Source organism: Sminthopsis crassicaudata, chromosome 5, assembly GCF_048593235.1.
Source record: "Sminthopsis crassicaudata isolate SCR6 chromosome 5, ASM4859323v1, whole genome shotgun sequence".
In the NCBI taxonomy this organism is placed as follows: Eukaryota; Metazoa; Chordata; class Mammalia; order Dasyuromorphia; family Dasyuridae; genus Sminthopsis; species Sminthopsis crassicaudata.
The window spans coordinates 130910114-130927467 of NC_133621.1; the positions used below are offsets into that span (position 1 = coordinate 130910114).

Consider the following 17354-nt stretch of genomic DNA (forward strand, 5'->3'; position numbering starts at 1 on the left):
TCAGTGAGCCTATAGACCAAATTTTCACAGAAGAGACTCCAGTCATTCTCCTCTAGTATTGTAAAACTAATAAGAGATGAGAAAATGTTGTGACAGGGAGCAATTATACAGATTATGTGTCTAGCAGCCACCAGCCACCATAAGACCATCTGAAGTCAACAGACAACTTCCTCCAATAACTTGTGCTCCAAACCCATCATTAAACCAATAGACCAATATCACAAGTGTTGAACACAGAAGTTTTATATATATATATATATATATATATATATATATATATATAAAATTTTTTTAAAAGATGCTCATTCTTACCAATTATGGCATATTTGTGGGAAAGTATGCTCCAGAGGAACATACAGAGAGAATGCTCAATTGTGACTTTTCTTATCATGCTATTTCATGAAATGCTTTTGTTTTGTAAAAATTGTGTCCTGTAATTAATAAGAGAAGAGGGAAATCATTGAAAAGGGGATAGGAGGTTTAGTGGGAAGGTCAGGAAGGAAGGAATGTGCTTGGAGGGACTTTCTGAATATGTAGAACTCTATGTTTAGCCGAGACCAAGGTTCACAAGATTATGAATTGTCATTAATTTCAGTTAGAGAGAGAGAACAAACATACTCTAAGTAGCATGATGAGGACTCAGGACAAGGTGAATTTATCACACCCAGAGAATTTATATCTAGTTTATCTTTTGCCATCGCTAATTCTTTGTTAATTAAAAATTCTCTTATAACTATTATTGTGAAAGGTATCTCATTTGAGTCATCTGTAATTAATTTTATTATGAAAACTTTACATTCACATATGGCTGGTATATATATATATATATATATATATATATATGTATATATATATATATATATATATATATATAAAACTTAGTATAACAGAAGGCATAATATATTGAGCTAATCACTCTTCCCCTTCTTCCTACCTCTCCTCATCATTACATAGACATCTTTTATTTTTTAAACAAATCTTTCCGGTTTATCAAAAATTATTATCTACCGTGTTTCCCCGATAATAAGACACTGTCTTATTATTTTTTTGGGACTAAAAAACACCAGAGGGCTTATTTTCAGGGGAGGGCTTATTTTATCCTCCATCATGCCCATTTTAGCCTCCATCATGCCCATTTTAGCCTCCATCATGCCCCTTTTAGCCTCCATCATGCCCCTTTTAGCCTCCATCATGCCCCCTGAGTGCTTATTTTATTCTCCATCGCTTACTGAACTTACCGAGTTTTTAGATGGTCCTGTCTCAGCTCTACTCCGCGGCGCTGCTCTCAGTAGCGCCAGCAAGCAAATCACCAGGGAAGAAGAGGATGACGCGCTCACTGCTGCAGCTCTGATTGGATGCAGCTTGGAGCGCGACGTGCGTTTCACCCGGGAGGGGAGGGCGGCGCTGCTTACTGAAGGTACCGCTACGCAGCATATAGCGCAGGGGATCACCATGATGACCGTTTTCATAGTAAGTTCGATAGGGCTTATTTTCGGGGGAGGGCTTATTTTAGCGGAATATTAAAGAGTATGTGGGTGTCTTATTTTCAGGATAGGTCTTATTATCGGGGAAACACGGTAACTATGATCAAGTAGGATTTATACCAGGAATGCAGGGCTAGTTTAATATGAGGAAAACTATTAGTATAATTGACCATATTAATAATTAAATTAATAAAAACCATATGATCATCTCAATAGATGCCGAAAAAGCATTTGACAAAATCCAACATCCATTCCTACTAAAAACTCTTGAGAGTATAGGAATAAATGGATTATTCCTTAGAATAATCAGGAGCATATATTTAAGACCGTCAGTAAGCATAATATGCAATAGAAATAAACTGCAACCTTTCCCAGTAAGATCAGGAGTGAAACAAGGTTGCCCATTATCACCATTACTATTCAATATAGTACTAGAAACTCTAGCCTTGGCAATAAGAGCCAAGAAAGAGATTCAAGGAATTAGAGTAGGAAATGAGGAAATCAAACTATCACTCTTTGCAGATGACATGATGATATACTTAGAGAACCCCAAAGACTCTGCTAAAAAGCTACTAGAAATAATTCAGAATTTTAGCAAAGTGGAAGGATACAAAATAAATCCACATAAATCCTCAGCATTTTTATATATCACCAACAAAATGCAACAGCAAGAGATACAAAGAGAAATTCCATTCCAAACAAATGTTGAGAGTATAAAGTATTTGGGAATCCATCTGCCAAAGAATAGTCAGGAATTATATGAGAAAAATTACAAAACACTTGCCACAAAAATAAAGTCAGATTTAAATAATTGGAAAAACATTCAGTGCTCTTGGATAGGCCGAGCGAATATAATAAAGATGAATATACTCCCCAAACTAATCTATTTATTCAGTGCTATACCAATCAGACTCCCAAGAAACTATTTTAATAACCTAGAAAAAATAACAACAAAGTTCATATGGAAGAATAAAAGGTCGAGAATTGCAAGGGAACTAATGAAAAAAAAAAGTCAGATTAAGGTGGTCTAGGTGTACCTGATCTAAATCTATATTATATAGCAGCAGTCACCAAAACCATTTGGTATTGGCTAAGAAATAGAACGGTAGATCAGTGGAACAGATTAGATACAAAGGACAAAAAAGGGTACATCTATAACAATCTAGTCTTTGACAAACCCAAAGATTCCAACATTAGGGATAAAAATTCATTATTCGGAAAAAACTGTTGGGAAAACTGGAAATTAGTATGGCAGAAATTAGATATGGATCCACACTTAACACCATATGCCAAGATAAGATCAAAATGGGTCCATGATTTAGGCATAAAGAATGAGATCATAAATAGATTAGAGGAACAGAGGATAGTCTACCTCTCAGACCTGTGGAGGAGGAAGGAATTTATGACCAGAGGAGAACTAGAGATCATTATTGATCACAAAATAAAAAGATTTTGATTACATCAAACTAAAAAGTTTCTGTACAAACAATACTAATGCAAACAAGATTAGAAGGGAAGTAACAAATTGGGAAAATATTTTTAAAGTTAAAGGTTCTGATAAAGGTCTCATTTCCAAAATATATAGAGAATTGATCCTAATTTATAAGAAATCAAACCATTCTCCAATTGATAAATGGTCAAAGGATATGAACAGACAATTCTCAGATGATGAAATTGAAATTATATCCACTCATATGAAAGAGTGTTCCAAATCACTACTGATCAGAGAAATGGAAATTAAGACAACTCTGAGATACCACTACACACCTGTCAGATTGGCTAAGATGACAGGAACAAATAATGATGAATGTTGGAGGGGATGTGGGAAAACTGGGACACTGATGCATTGTTGGTGGAATTGTGAAAGAATCCAGCCATTCTTATCAAAAGTTATCAAACTGTGCATACCCTTTGATCCACCATTGCTGCTATTGGGCTTATATCCCAAAGAAATACTAAAGAGTGGAAAGGGGACCTGTATGTGCCAAAATGTTTGTGGCAGCTCTTTTCATAGTAGCTAGAAACTGGAAGATGAATGGATGTCCATCAATTGGAGAATGGTTGGGTAAATTATGATATATGAAAGTTATGGAATATTATTGCTCTGTAAGAAATGACCAGCAGGAGGAATACAGAGAGACTTGGAGAGACTTACATCAAGTGATGCTGAGTGAAATGAACAGAACCAGAAGATCGCTGTACACTTCAATGTTGTATGAAGATGTATTCTGATGGAAGTGGATATCTTCAACATAAAGAAGATCCAACTCACTTCCAGTTGATCAATGATGGACAGAAATAACTACACCCAGAGAAGGAACATTGGGAAGTGAATGTAAATTGTTAGCACTACTGTCTATCTACCCAGGTTACTTATACTTTCGGAATCTAATACTTAATGTGCAACAAGAAAATGGTATTTACACACATATATTGTATCTAGGTTATATTGTAACATGTAAAATGTATGGGATTGCCTGTCATCAAGGGGAGGGAGTAGAGGGAGGGAGGAGATAATTTGGAAAAATGAATACAAGGGATATTATAAAAAAATTACTCATGCATATATAGTGTGAAAAAAATTATAAATAAATAAAATTAAAAAAAATTATTATCTAATCAGGAATCCTCCAAGCAGTGTTGTGTAATTTAGCAATAGGCTAAAAATCAGCACCAAATAAATTTTATGATTACTTTAAGATACTTTGAGGTCTAGAAGGGCTACACCATATTTCCTTTCTTCTTATTCTATTTAAGTTCTTCCAAAAGAATTTTGTTTTTATTTCATCTAGTTCTATAAAGTAATTGTTCAGTAATATGGTAAGTATAATACCAAATCTATAAATGAATTTAGGTAGCATCATTTAAAAAAATAATATTACTGTGGTCCTAATATGAGTAATAAATATTCCATCAATTATGCAAGTCTTCCTTTATTTCTATAAAAGTGTTTTATAATTTCATCTATTACTTTAATATGTTTTGAATGGTTCTTCCCCAGATAATTTATTCATAATTAAGTTATTTAGAATTGATTTCTTTCTAAATTTTCTCCTAGTTTTTGTTACCACCATATATAAATGACAATGGGAAGGTTCTTTAGTATTCTGATATTTAACTGAAGCTAATATTTTTTCAGATAATGTAAGTGTTGATTCTTTAGGGTTTTCTAGATAAATCATTAAATTATCTGTAAATGAGGACTTTTTGTCTGCTTCTTGATGATATTTATACCTTAATTTTACACTAACATTTCTAAACTTTGTCAAAAATAGTGGGAATAGGAAATTTCTTGAGAAACATTAGAGTATTTCTCTATTTCAAACATTTAAAGCTTTGGGTTTTAGATATATATTTTTATCATACTAAAAATCAAACTAAAAAGCTAAAAATATATTTTATCAAGCTAAAAATAGCTTGTATGTCTAAGTTTCGAGGTTCAATGACTGCTGACATTTTCAGACTTTTTTTCTGAATTGATATATAGTTTGGGATGATCTTGCTTTTAATATAATTATAATTAATTGTTTTCCTAATGTTGAACCACTTTTGCATCCCTGATACAAATTCAACTTGAGTATAATCATAATTTTACTAATATTGTCTATATTTTTGTCTATATTTCCTTTTCTAAAACTTTTAAACTGATTTTTAGCTATTACCATTATGTTTGCTTCATGAAGTCCATTATGTAGAGTTTTCTTTTCAATAAACAAGAATAATATGTATAAATAATCATTCATTCTTAGACATTTAATAGAATTCACTAGTAATTTCATTTGAACAAAGCTTGGATTCCCCCCCCCCCCCCATCCTATTTGGTAGTACTTTAATGGCTTATACAAATGCACTTTCTGTGATTAGGTGGTTCAAGATCACAATTTTATGTCTTCTTAATCTAGGTGTTTTATATGGTTTCAAGTAATTATATACATTCTTTTAGTTACAATTACATTTTGTAGGTTTTCATTTTTTTTTAGCTCCTCTGTTTTGTGAATTCATCTCACCCTTTCAGTTTAGCAATTTAATTTTTCACTAATTTTTCTGAGCAAGCCAGCTGAAGTTTTCATTAGCCTTTTCAATGACCCAACTTTTAGTTTTAGCTTTTTCATCATCTTCTTGATTTCTATTCTATCTTTCCTCTAAATTTTCACTATCATCTTTTGGTTTGGAATCAGAAAATTCTCAAGATTATATATACATACACACACACACACACACACACACACACACACACACACATATATATTTTAAGTCTAATTGTGTGGGTGAGCTTTTATTTTATTTTATTTTATTTTTGGTGTGGGTTTTTTTTTTTTTGTCTGCAAGAGATTTTTGGATTCTGTTTTCTTGTCAATTCTTCTATTATCATGCATCATTATACAATTTTTCACCATTACATTTTTGATTGTTGGTTTGTATTTTTCTCTTATTGCATATTTTGTATTAATTTTTAATCTCTTCTACTTTAAAGTTATAACTCCGTCCCTCTGAGTTTTGTGTTTCATATCCTTCAGACTATCTTCTCAACCTCCATTTACACTAACCAATGGGATTCCCAGAGGGCAGCTACTACCTTTTCTTAGCACTCTAGGGTTACCCCGAAGGCATTGCAGATTTCTTTTTAATATTATAGTTCCCACAATTATACTTCCCCCTCATTGATATCAGTTAATATCACTTAGTTAAATTTTAGACAAAGCTTATTTACTCCAAAAATATGATAGCATAAAAACATTGCTCCCAAAAGTCTGTTTTATGTTTTCTCACCAGAACATACAGATTCCGGAAGAAGGCAGCCTCAAGTTTGGCTAATATATGTGATAGAGAAAAATTATACATGCCATTTTTGAAAGTACTCTCCTTTTTAGGGAGGATTCATGAAGTTCCCCCTAGGGCTAACAGATTTTCTTCTTGAATCTACTTTTCCTTATGTCCAATTTGTTTTCACCTCCTAATGTGGATAGTTTCACCAGTTGTTTTCCCATGGAACCTAAAAAAAAGTTCAAATTCTTCAGTGTGCTGGAATTCACACAGTTTTCTAGCCAATGAGAAAAAGGAAACCCATGTGTTCTCCTCTCCACTCTGCCTCACCCAACCCAACAACAGTAAGCAATTCCTTCTAATGTAGTTGTCTCCAAGCACTAAGCTGTGTCACCTGAATCCCTATTCCAAACTAGTTTGCTGGTTTTACATGTACTCCACAAAGTATGACCAAGTCCTTCAACCAGTCTGAAACTATTTCCTGTGCCACTTGTTTAAATATCCAGGGTTTTACACCTACCTGGTGAATAATCAAGATATGTTTTTTACCTGATAAAGGAAGGTAACACCTTGGCACTTAGAGAGGCAAAGTAACTTGATTTATTGATTGATTGGCTCAATTTATCCACTTGTGACTTCATTTGATGCTGCTTCTCCTATTTTACCTATCGAGTCTGAAGTTCCTTGTATATGAATCACTTGAATTATAGAGTTGCTAATTAATATATATTTAACCAAGGAATCAGTCCTTGTGAAGATGAAACTTGAAAACTGATTCTGCATATGCTAAATACCCTGTTTTTTCAGCAACCAAAGTTCCATAGACCCAGAAAACAAAATTATTGATGCCGACGTCCTTGGAATTGTCAAAGGGTTCAACATCAGAAACAGAATGATTTCATTAAATGGCATTAAAGAGCAAACATTACTACCTGCTTTGTTGCTCTGTAGATTAGAGAACTTTCCACTTGGAACTGAAATATCCATTTGTTCTCCTCTCTATTAAAATGTGAATTTCTTGAGAAAATAAATTTATCTTGTTCTTAGTATTCCAGTGTTTATCCCAGTGCTCTGCATAGTTAGCACTTACTCAATACATTTTCATGTTCCCTTTTTGTTTCCCAAACCTACTCTCATCCCAAGCCTTTTTTTACTGTATTTCTAATACTTGTTGGAAAGCTGCAGAACATATTAGTCTTTCTTCACTCACCTCCTTTACTTAGCTATTTGCTTGATAATTATACTTATTTGCCTTGTGTTTCTTTTCTTGGGAGTATTTTCTATGACAAGGTTAATACAGAAGGTGGAGACTTTGGTCAATGAATTGAACAGAAGATTTGGTAAATTTGTGAGGAAAATAATTACATACAGGTTTCCTGAATGATGTGTTGTTTCCATATACCAGCCCATTTAAAATATGGGACTAAAAAAAATATGGGACTAAAACTAATGGGACCATTTGGCAAAGGCATTGCAATACTATTTTGCCTTTTTTTTTTAAACTGAGAAGTCTTTCACTTTATTTGTCATCCTATGTTAATATTTGGCTCTCCATAATAAGTAAGAAGAAATTACAGTGGAATTGCAATAGAAATAATCACAAATCCTTATCATTACACCTGGTGGTGATGGGGGTTGAGGTCCCTTTAAGTTAGGATCTTTTGATTCACAAATCCTAGTCCCCTCAGCCCCCACCGGATCTGAGCCAACTTGGGACACTACCCACAAGCCCCTTTAGGTATAAAAGGGCCAAACTGGAGCTCTCTCTTGGCAGGAGGCCTTCCCCCCAAACATGGTATCCTTCTTGCCATGTAAGGGTTCCTGTCTGCCCAGCAACCACCTCTGGCCTTGGAGTCTTTCTACCTTTACTTGCAAATCCCTACAATAAAGCTTTTTATCACTCTAGGTTTTCGGGCCTGCAAATTCATTTACAGGGGACTCTGCGCCATCATGTGACTCTCTTTGTGCCAACCCAAAAGGGGGTTCCCCTTCCCTCTCATCAGTGGGCATATTCCTTTTGGAAATCTTAAAGTATTTTATTTGCTCATAACTCATTTCTAATATTGCTATAAGCAAAATACATTATCTTTTAAATGTTTACACAATAAACTGAGGCAGAATGCAGGCAAGTTACTTGTTTGAGGTTAAATATTGAGATTACATAGTATGCCACATTTAAGGCTAGGATTTAGGCTGAGCACATAGCTGTTCAAATAGAAGAAAAAATAAAAATAAGAAATTCAGCATCTAGTTTTATTCAGTATCCTTTAAAAAAGAAGAAACTGAGGGGGGAGAGGGTAAAGAATGAAAAATAATTCAGTGGGGGGAAATGTTTAAGAAATATAATATTTAAAAAATTTTTTCCTAAAAAATACTTTAACCAAAGAATCATTTTTCCCCCCCATATCATCTTCTTATCTATTTCCACCCTTGCTTCACAGTTTCCTCAAAGCTTCCTTTGCCAGGCAATTTCAGATATATTACAAACATACTTTTGTGAACAAGAGCAGTAATGCTCCTAGATGCAGGGGATCCTGCTGATGAAGACAATCAGTCCCAGGTATCCCCTCCATTCACTTACCAATTGGTGTTGGTCCCAAAATAAGTTGTTTTTTTTTTTTTTTTTTTTTCTTAAGAGAATCAAGGCTTAGATATCCAATTGATATCTAGATATCTAAGTAAAACTAAGGAATGCTTATGTTTTCACAGCTTGTACTTTCTAGGTGGTCAAAGGTCACTGAGTTGACCCCACCTCAGAAAGACCTCATCATTGCATTCATCTCTTAAACAGCTATTTTTGTTTGAGCTCAGGCTGGTAACCTTTCTTCCAGATTCATGTTTGAAGGTTAGTCTTACAGAGTGGCCATGAGCAGCTTCTTCAAACTGAAACACAAAGTATATTTCCCTGTTATTCTGTACTAAACTTTCAGCTAGATGGTATTAGAGTTTCAACACTTGGCAACAGGAGTCACAGTAGAAGCTCTAATGGGAAAGGGAGATAAAGGATTATACTACAAAAAAAAAAAAAAAAAAAAATGAAGCTAAACCACTGAGACCATGCTGGGCAGAGAAAGAATAAGAAAGAAAAAAAAAAAAAACCTTGACTATTACCACAAATTTACCGAAGTGGAAATTACATTTTAATATGAATGTTTGCTATGATAAATTTTTGTGGACAGTTACATGCATAGATTTCTATATAAGGTACAGAGGTGTTATAAGCTACATTAGTGAAAGAAACATCTACTCATTTTTCTCTTTTCTAAATAAAGTCCTAATTAAGGTAGGAAGGAAAAGACAGCATACTACAGGCAAAAGGCCATCCACATGTGTATGACCAAAAGTTTGTTGTACTTGAAGGTATGTTTTAAAATATTAAAACAAACCATAACTCTGTCTTAGTGTCAGGAACATTTGGAACTCGCAGCCCTGTGCTGAAAGATAAACTGAGAAACTGTGTAAGTCTGAACACTTTCACAACTACACACATACGGAGTATTTATTGTCAGTGTATACTACTGTTACATATGTAGGTGAGAAGAATGGCTCTCTGGTGCAGATTGTCAGGATGTTTTATTGAGAGCTGGACTCTTGCAAAGAAAGCAAGGTCAATGAGAGGGTAAAGTTTGGGTTGATTATTTAAACTTCTGAGAGGGTGAATGCCATTTGGAAATAATGTGTTTCTTATTAAATAAATCTGTCTAACAAGATTAAGGTGCTTCACTGGTAAGAGCAGACAAAACCAATCTGAAGTACTGAGAGGATGGGAGCAAAAGGCCAGGGTCATAGGTCAGAGGCCCTGAGGCACAAAGTTCCCCTTGTTGAAGTTGAAACAGAAAACAGGGAAAAAAATGCAAAGGAAGCTTTTTTTTTTTTTCCTCCTTCCAATTTTGGGAGGCTTTATTTGTATGTAAAATTCACTTTTGTGTCGTTGCTTCCTCTATCCTCCCATGACTGATTAAATTTTACATTTACCTATTGTTACCTATTGCATACATCCCAGTTTTCTATAGTTGAAGGTGAGTTTCTTTTAGGGCAGATACTGTTTTTCTGTTTGATTTTTTCTTTGTATCACTAGCATCCAGAACAATCAATGATTTATAAAAAATGTTATTTCTAAAATACTTAAATTATTAGCTTTTCTATTATGTTTCTCTTTAAAAGGGATAGAAACAGAGGGCTTCTTTGGAGAGAACCCTTAGAATGAAGCTTTATTCCTTCCTTGACAAATCAATTGGTGTTGATTTTAAAATGAAGATATTAAGTCAAACAAACAAGGATTTACTATGACTGATACCGAAGCATGATACAAATTTTTACTACATATTTTATGAACTATCAAAAAGTTGCTTTCTATATATTCCCCAAATAACACAGGCAAATGAATTTATTTTCTTTTTTTAAAGTTAGCTTAAAAATTCACAGGTTCAGAGCTTTTAAATAGGGATAACATTTGATGGCTTGAGACTTTCATTTAGCAAAATTAAGCTCCTCTACTTTTTTTTCCCCTGTTGAAAATATTTTCACATTTCATTAAGGAAAAAAAAAGAATCTTTCTATAGCTAGAAAATATAAAATACATCTGTATGTATTTATTTTATGCACATGTAGTTATGCATAAATACTTGTATTACTGATTCAGTTCTAAAAACAATAAAGGTTATAAGAGTGCTCTTCTTTATAACATGCAAAATTCCTAAAATAGAGAGGGAAAAACCTCTTACTTAGAATGGATTTAGAACTTATTTGGAATCAAAGTCTTTGAAAAAATAATCTGAGAGTCATCAAAAGAGCATAGTGGAAATAGCCCAATCCCAAAATGTATTAGCAGAGGAACATTCTTTTGGGTAACCATTTTTAGATGATTATTAAATAGCTGTATTTCACTAGCTATCTGACCTCTGGATATTTATACAGTAGAGAAACTCTTCATCTCTGTGGAAGATAGTCAGACCACAAAGCCAAGTGACAGATGATGAGAACAATCCACACAACAGCCCACCTCTAATGCCATGTAATGGATCCTTAGAGCTCCTTTCAGCTTCAATAATCTCTGTCAGAATCAAAACACTTCACAGTATCAGGATCCTGCAAATTGCCTAATGTATATGGTGAATTTAGATAATCTAGAGGTGACAGTACATCAGTAATTCTTGGCCTTTTCTCATTAGGAAAAAGAGTCAGAATGGAGAAAATCAAAGTCTTGGGCAGTTCCTCAAGCTAATAATGCTCTAGAGACTTAGAAAGATAATGGAAAATGTTTTTTTCTTCAGGAAGGACATCATGGAAATGCTTAAGATTATTTGGTGATGGCAGCAGTTTGATTCCTCAAAAAAAAATTTCACAACATCTCAAGATCAAAAGGGATCTCAGAGAATCATCTGGACCAGACTGGGCTTGAACAAGAACTCTTTCTACACTGTCTCTAACACGGAGATCCAGCATTTACTTGAAGACTTCCTTCCAGGGAAGAGGAAATATACTATTTCTTGTGGCTTTAGGATAACTACTTCCTGGCAAATAGAGAGAAAAGAAATGAAAGCAACTATTGGATTTTATATTCTTGGCATCAAAGAACACTATAGACAATGGCTGCAGACATGAAATTAAAAGATACTCCTTTAAAATCTTGATATGCTAAAAAACAAAACAAAAAAAACATTAACTTGTCAACAAAGGTCTATATAGTCAAAACTATGGCTTTTCTAGTAGCAATGTATCTCCATTAGAGAGATGGATTATATGGAAAGTCAAATGGCACAGAATTGACATTTTTGAATTGTGGTGCTAAGAAAAGAATTTTGAGAGTCCCATGGACTGCAAGGAGGTCAAATCAGCCAATACTTAAAGAAATTAATTCAGGTTATTCACTGAAAGGTCAAATATTGAAACTGAAGTGTAAGTACTTTGGCTACATCATGAGAAATCATGATTCTTTCAAAAAGACACTTATACTTGGAAAGATTAAAGGATCTTTCCTCTGAATTGAAAAGGGGATGGCAGAAGATGAGACAGATATTATCATGGAAACAAACATGAAATTGGACAAATTTTGAGAGAGAATGGAGAAGGTCTATAGGGTCACAAAATTATTAAATGCTCCATATTGAGCTGAAATCTTTGACCCATTATTTCTAGTTTGATACTCTAAAATCAATAGATTATTATTTGTACTCCCTGACCTTTCTTTATGTCCTCATTATTACCTAGATCATTTCATCCCCCTATTTTTTATAATATCTCTCCAAGGCAAAAATGAGAGAGAATAGTGTAAAAAAGTAATGTCAAATTCAAATAAAAACAGGTCACTAAACTGTACCCAAGGATCCCTAATGATTTAGAAAAACTCATATTTCTACATTCTATTGTATTTTTATTTATTTAAATATTTCCCGGTTATATTTAAATATGGCTTAGGTAGCACTTGGAGTGCTACCGGCATAACGCTTGACTCCTTTGGTGTAAAGGATAAGAGAAGTTTAGACACAGGTACAGAAAAGCAGGACAAAAGTTGCCAGTAAAGCACCAGGGTAATCCCTAATGCTAGTTGCCAGAGGCATGAATGGATCTGAAAAATATTTAGTCACTGCAACCCAATAAGAAGTGACCCACTGAATACTCAATGAGACAATGAAATAACGGCATCTTGCCCTTCTAAGGAAAAACAGACAACACATTTCTTTTAATGTTACTTGATATTTCTATAGCAAAAGATAACTCAGATTGATGCTATAGCAAATGGCTCTGAAGAAGGCGAATTTATTAGACAAAAAGTTGTGGCACCATAAATTTTCATTGGAAAGCTACTAGAAAGAATTAGAGAAGAAAAAAATCAACTTTCAGACAACCCTTTGGCTTTGAAAAATTATTTACATCTAGCAGAGAACACAAACACAAGTCTGTTAATTTACATTTCCATTTAAAGCATCCGTTTATGAAATACGGGACAGAAATAAATAAGCATGGTATAATGCTTTTCAGCACCTGAGACAAACTGCAAAATGTATAAATGATCATGAACCTTCTAAATATTGCCACTAGTATCATCACCAACCCCTGACGGTAGGTGCTCAGCACCATGACACAGCTAATTCCTAATTGCCCATGATCATGGGAAGCAGAGATAATAAGAGTTATTAAAATCTTCAGAAATTTTAAATCTCATTTCTGGCAAACATTTCAATCTGTTTTCCTACTAAATCTTTTGCTAATACCATAACAATCAGATTTCTACCAACTCTTCCCATTCTGATCAGTTATAGCCAGGTTATAAAAGTCATTATGTATTTCCTCATGAAGAGTAAGAAACCCCCAAATAACTGAACTTTGATGCAAGTGTCAATACATTAAAAAAATTTTATCCACCTTTTGTATTTAACCTTATATCAGAGTTACAGTGTAAACATCACACATTTTATTTATTTTTTTTCATGACTCAAATTTTAAAAATTCAAAGGTCAGTGAATCCAAATCTAAAATTCCAAGTCCGCAATTTTGTCAGAGTGAAATAATTAAAATAATCTGGCATAACAGAAAACAAGGCATATTGACTTGTTTTCCTAAGATGTGCTAATATCACACATTGCATAAATTTCAATGATTAATAATAGTTGGCACTTTCCAAAGTCTCATTAATCAACTCAACAAGAATTTATTAAAAGTGCCTGCTATGTACCAGATACTCTGCTGGGTGCTATGGAGACTAAGACAGAAGTAAAATAGTCCCTGCCTTCATGAAACTTTTTTTTTTTTTTTAATGAGGGAGTTACAATGTGTTCAGAAATAAATACCGGCAGGATATATACAAACAAAATAAATACAGCAATTTGGGGATAGTTCACTAAACCACCAGGGAAATTAGGAAAGGACTCTTGAAACTCAAGTTGAGCTTTTAAAAGGATTAGTGTTCAAGAAGTAGAGGTGAAGAGGGAGAGCATTCCAGGTGTGGGGCAATCTTTGCAACGGGAGTTAATATATAGGACAATTTGGTGATATTATTGATATTACGGGGAAATAACATGTAATCAACCTAGAAAGTTGGAGACAGATACTCAAGGACTTAAAAAGCCAAAAAGAGGAATTTGTCTTAAGGACTGAACAGGAGAATAGACATGCTCATACATTAGGAATGTCAACTTGGCATTTAGAGGAGGCTATTGCAGCAATCCCCCAGAGGTCAGAATAGCCTGAATTATCATAATTGTGGATCAAGCACAGAGAAGATAGATATGAGAGATGTTGAGATCTAAAAAAAAAAAAAAAAATGAACACTGTGATAACTCTTTGGATATGAAGCAGGGTCAAAGAGAATGATAGGTCAAGAATGATTTCTGATGAATAAATGTGGGTAAATGAAAGAACTGCAGTGTCCTCTTACAAAAGAGGGAAGCAAGAAGGGGGATGAGTCTGAGGAAACAGATAATGAATTCTCTTTGCCCATGTCCTATCTGAGAAGACTATGGAATATCCTGGTACAGATGTCAAGCAGGTTACAGGTGATGTAGAACTAGAGCCCAAGAGAAAGGGAACTGCTAGGGTGTAGACTTCCAAGTCATTTGCACAGAGATGAAAATTGTATACTGGTACTGATAAGATCACTTAGAGAGAAGGAAAAAAAAAGGATCGAGTCCAGGATAGAGTCCCTGGCACACACCTAAGCACAAGGTGTGGTGAATGGATAATGAACCTGCCACAGAGATTGAAAGAGAAAATTCTGAAAATAGAAAGAGGAACAACAGTACAGCAAAAATCTCAAGAAAAAAGAAGGTGATTCTTAATAAATAGCAGTCAATATTGCAAAGAGTTCAAGAAAACTGAGGACTGGGAAAAGTCTAGAGATTTAGCAGAAAAGAAATCAGTGTTGATCTTAAAAAGAGGAGTTCCCACTGAGTTTGGGGGTCTTGGCTCCAACTGTGAAACCATAATCCTTTCATACTTTCTTATCCTTTCCAATTATTGCCTATGTCTCCTTACAAATTTCCCATAGAGTATTTACTCTAAACCTATGGTTTAGACCCCATGATTCACAGACAAGTATTATTACTGAATTCATTGATATAGCGAAATAGAGCTATAAGAAATCTTTAAAGACCATCTTGTCCAATGTCCTTATGACAGTATACAGAAAGAGTATTTATTAAATGCTTACTCTGTGCCAACCTTTGTGCTAAGCAATAGGGAAAGCCATTTTTATGCTCAAAAGCTTAGACCTTTAATGATAGAGATTATATAATAAGAATAAATAAATTAGAACTAGAAAGAAAGCAGGAGTAAGGGGAGATTAATCAGAGGGCATTATGACAAAGGAATAGATTTCCAGAAATCATAAATGAGGTGAACCACATCTGGGTCCTTCCTAATAAAATGGTGGTTCTAGAGAGAGAATCACTAGTCAAAAAAGGAGTATCACAAGGGAAGAAGTAGCAATGTGTCAATTAAAGGGGAGAGGGAGGATTCTGGAGAAGATCTTCATTTTACAAAGAAGAAAATGAGAGAAAAAATTGACTCACTCATATTTCAGAGATAGTTAAGTAGCAGAGCCAGCGTACAAACACCATTTACTCCACATATCACAATGAAATTTTCCAAACAGCAATGCAGGATTACTGAAAGTGTTATTAGATGCTCTAATAGTGAACAAATCCACTTTATTGTCATTTATAGGTAACGGGAAAATTGCCAGGGTTCCATGACCTCTGGCATAAACTAGCACCATAGACCAGGAAGGACTGGGAAAGCATCATGGCCGCCACGAACCTTGTAAGACCATTGTTAGCGGTACCCAAAGTCCTGGGCTTCCGAACCTCCAACCAACTGCGTTCAGGCAGTTCTCGGTACGATACTCACCCTAGGACATAATCGGCACAGGGGAATGCAAACATTCACGCTCAGGGAAAGTCACCTACATGTATAAGCTCCCCTGAGTTTCACTTCTCTGTCATGCAGAGATCTTACCTGATTCTTTTGGCCTCCTTTCTGGCAACACAGTGAGCTCTGCCTTGTGAGCCCCGGATGGGAACCCTTCCCCCCCCCCAAAAAAAAAAAGAAAAAAAAACCCTCGCTTAGCTCTGTTTTTATAAGCTGCCTATAAGACCCCCACTCCCCTCACCAAATGGAAATCATCTGCTGTCTTTATAACAATTATAAGCAACAGTTGCCTCCTTCCTGATTGCAAAACTAGTGCACTTGTTTAAAAGCTGTAGAGGATGATGGATTAGCTCAAAGTTGTCTACAACTACAGGTCGTTATCTGCACTAAAAGTGCTCTCTCCGTGCATTAACTGCATTCTCTGTGTCACCATCGGTAAAGTACAAACTGAAGATAAAATTGAAGCTTTCAAAACTTTCACACGAACTGTCGATGTCCTGACCTACTGTTAGTCCTACAGTCCCAAACGGATAAAGCTGGCACCCGTAAGCTTTGTCCTGGCCTTGCCCGTGAGATAAACGCCGGAAAGCCAACCTGACCAGATCCGTCGGGCTCGGCTAATTTATGCAAAGACTGATGACTAGTAACTTGAGCACCATTTCGCGGTGGGAGCACTAAACCACCTGGAACCTGGCAAGATCCATGGAAGGAAACACCCCCTGCAATTCTGCCTTAGAAATCAGGCGGGAAGGTCCCACCCAGACCCTTAAAACGCACAGTGAAATGCTCCTGACCCGAATTCCTGAATCCATGTTTCTCCCTGTAAGGGGGCCAAGGTGGATGGTAGAGAGCGCCCCCGGGGCAAACACCTTACACTCCGGCCTGCCCAGACAAATGTCTCCCAGAAGCAGACAGCTCACGGCAAGGTGAGGAAACGAGTCAGCCAGAGAGCCCCTCCGTCGGGCCTGGCTTTTTGTGACCCCGTTTGTGTTTTCTGGGCAAAGGTACTGGAGTGATTGCCGTTTTCCTGTCCGGCTCATTTTACAGATGGGGAAACTGAGGCATACAGTGATTCCTCCAGGCTCACACAGCCAGGAGGTTCAGGGGAAGGATTTTAACTCGGGAAGTGAGTCTGACCAGACTATCCACCACATCACCTGGCCGTTCCTTATTCAATAGAAAATTCTATCCATTCTCAAGTTTTAAGCTTGAATTATCTTCCCATAAAAGATCCGAAAT

The 17354-nt window shown here is 35.4% G+C and overlaps 1 long non-coding RNA gene across 1 annotated transcript in view; it reads right to left on the reverse strand.

The window, feature by feature from the left end:
* Window positions 1-16279, reverse strand: part of LOC141542454 (uncharacterized) — a 122530-nt gene extending 106251 nt beyond the window's left edge. The window contains exon 1 of the long non-coding RNA XR_012482162.1: window positions 16203-16279. This is a non-coding gene — a long non-coding RNA (uncharacterized LOC141542454). The remainder of the gene's footprint in view (window positions 1-16202) is intronic.
* Between the last annotated feature and the right edge of the window lie 1075 nt (window positions 16280-17354).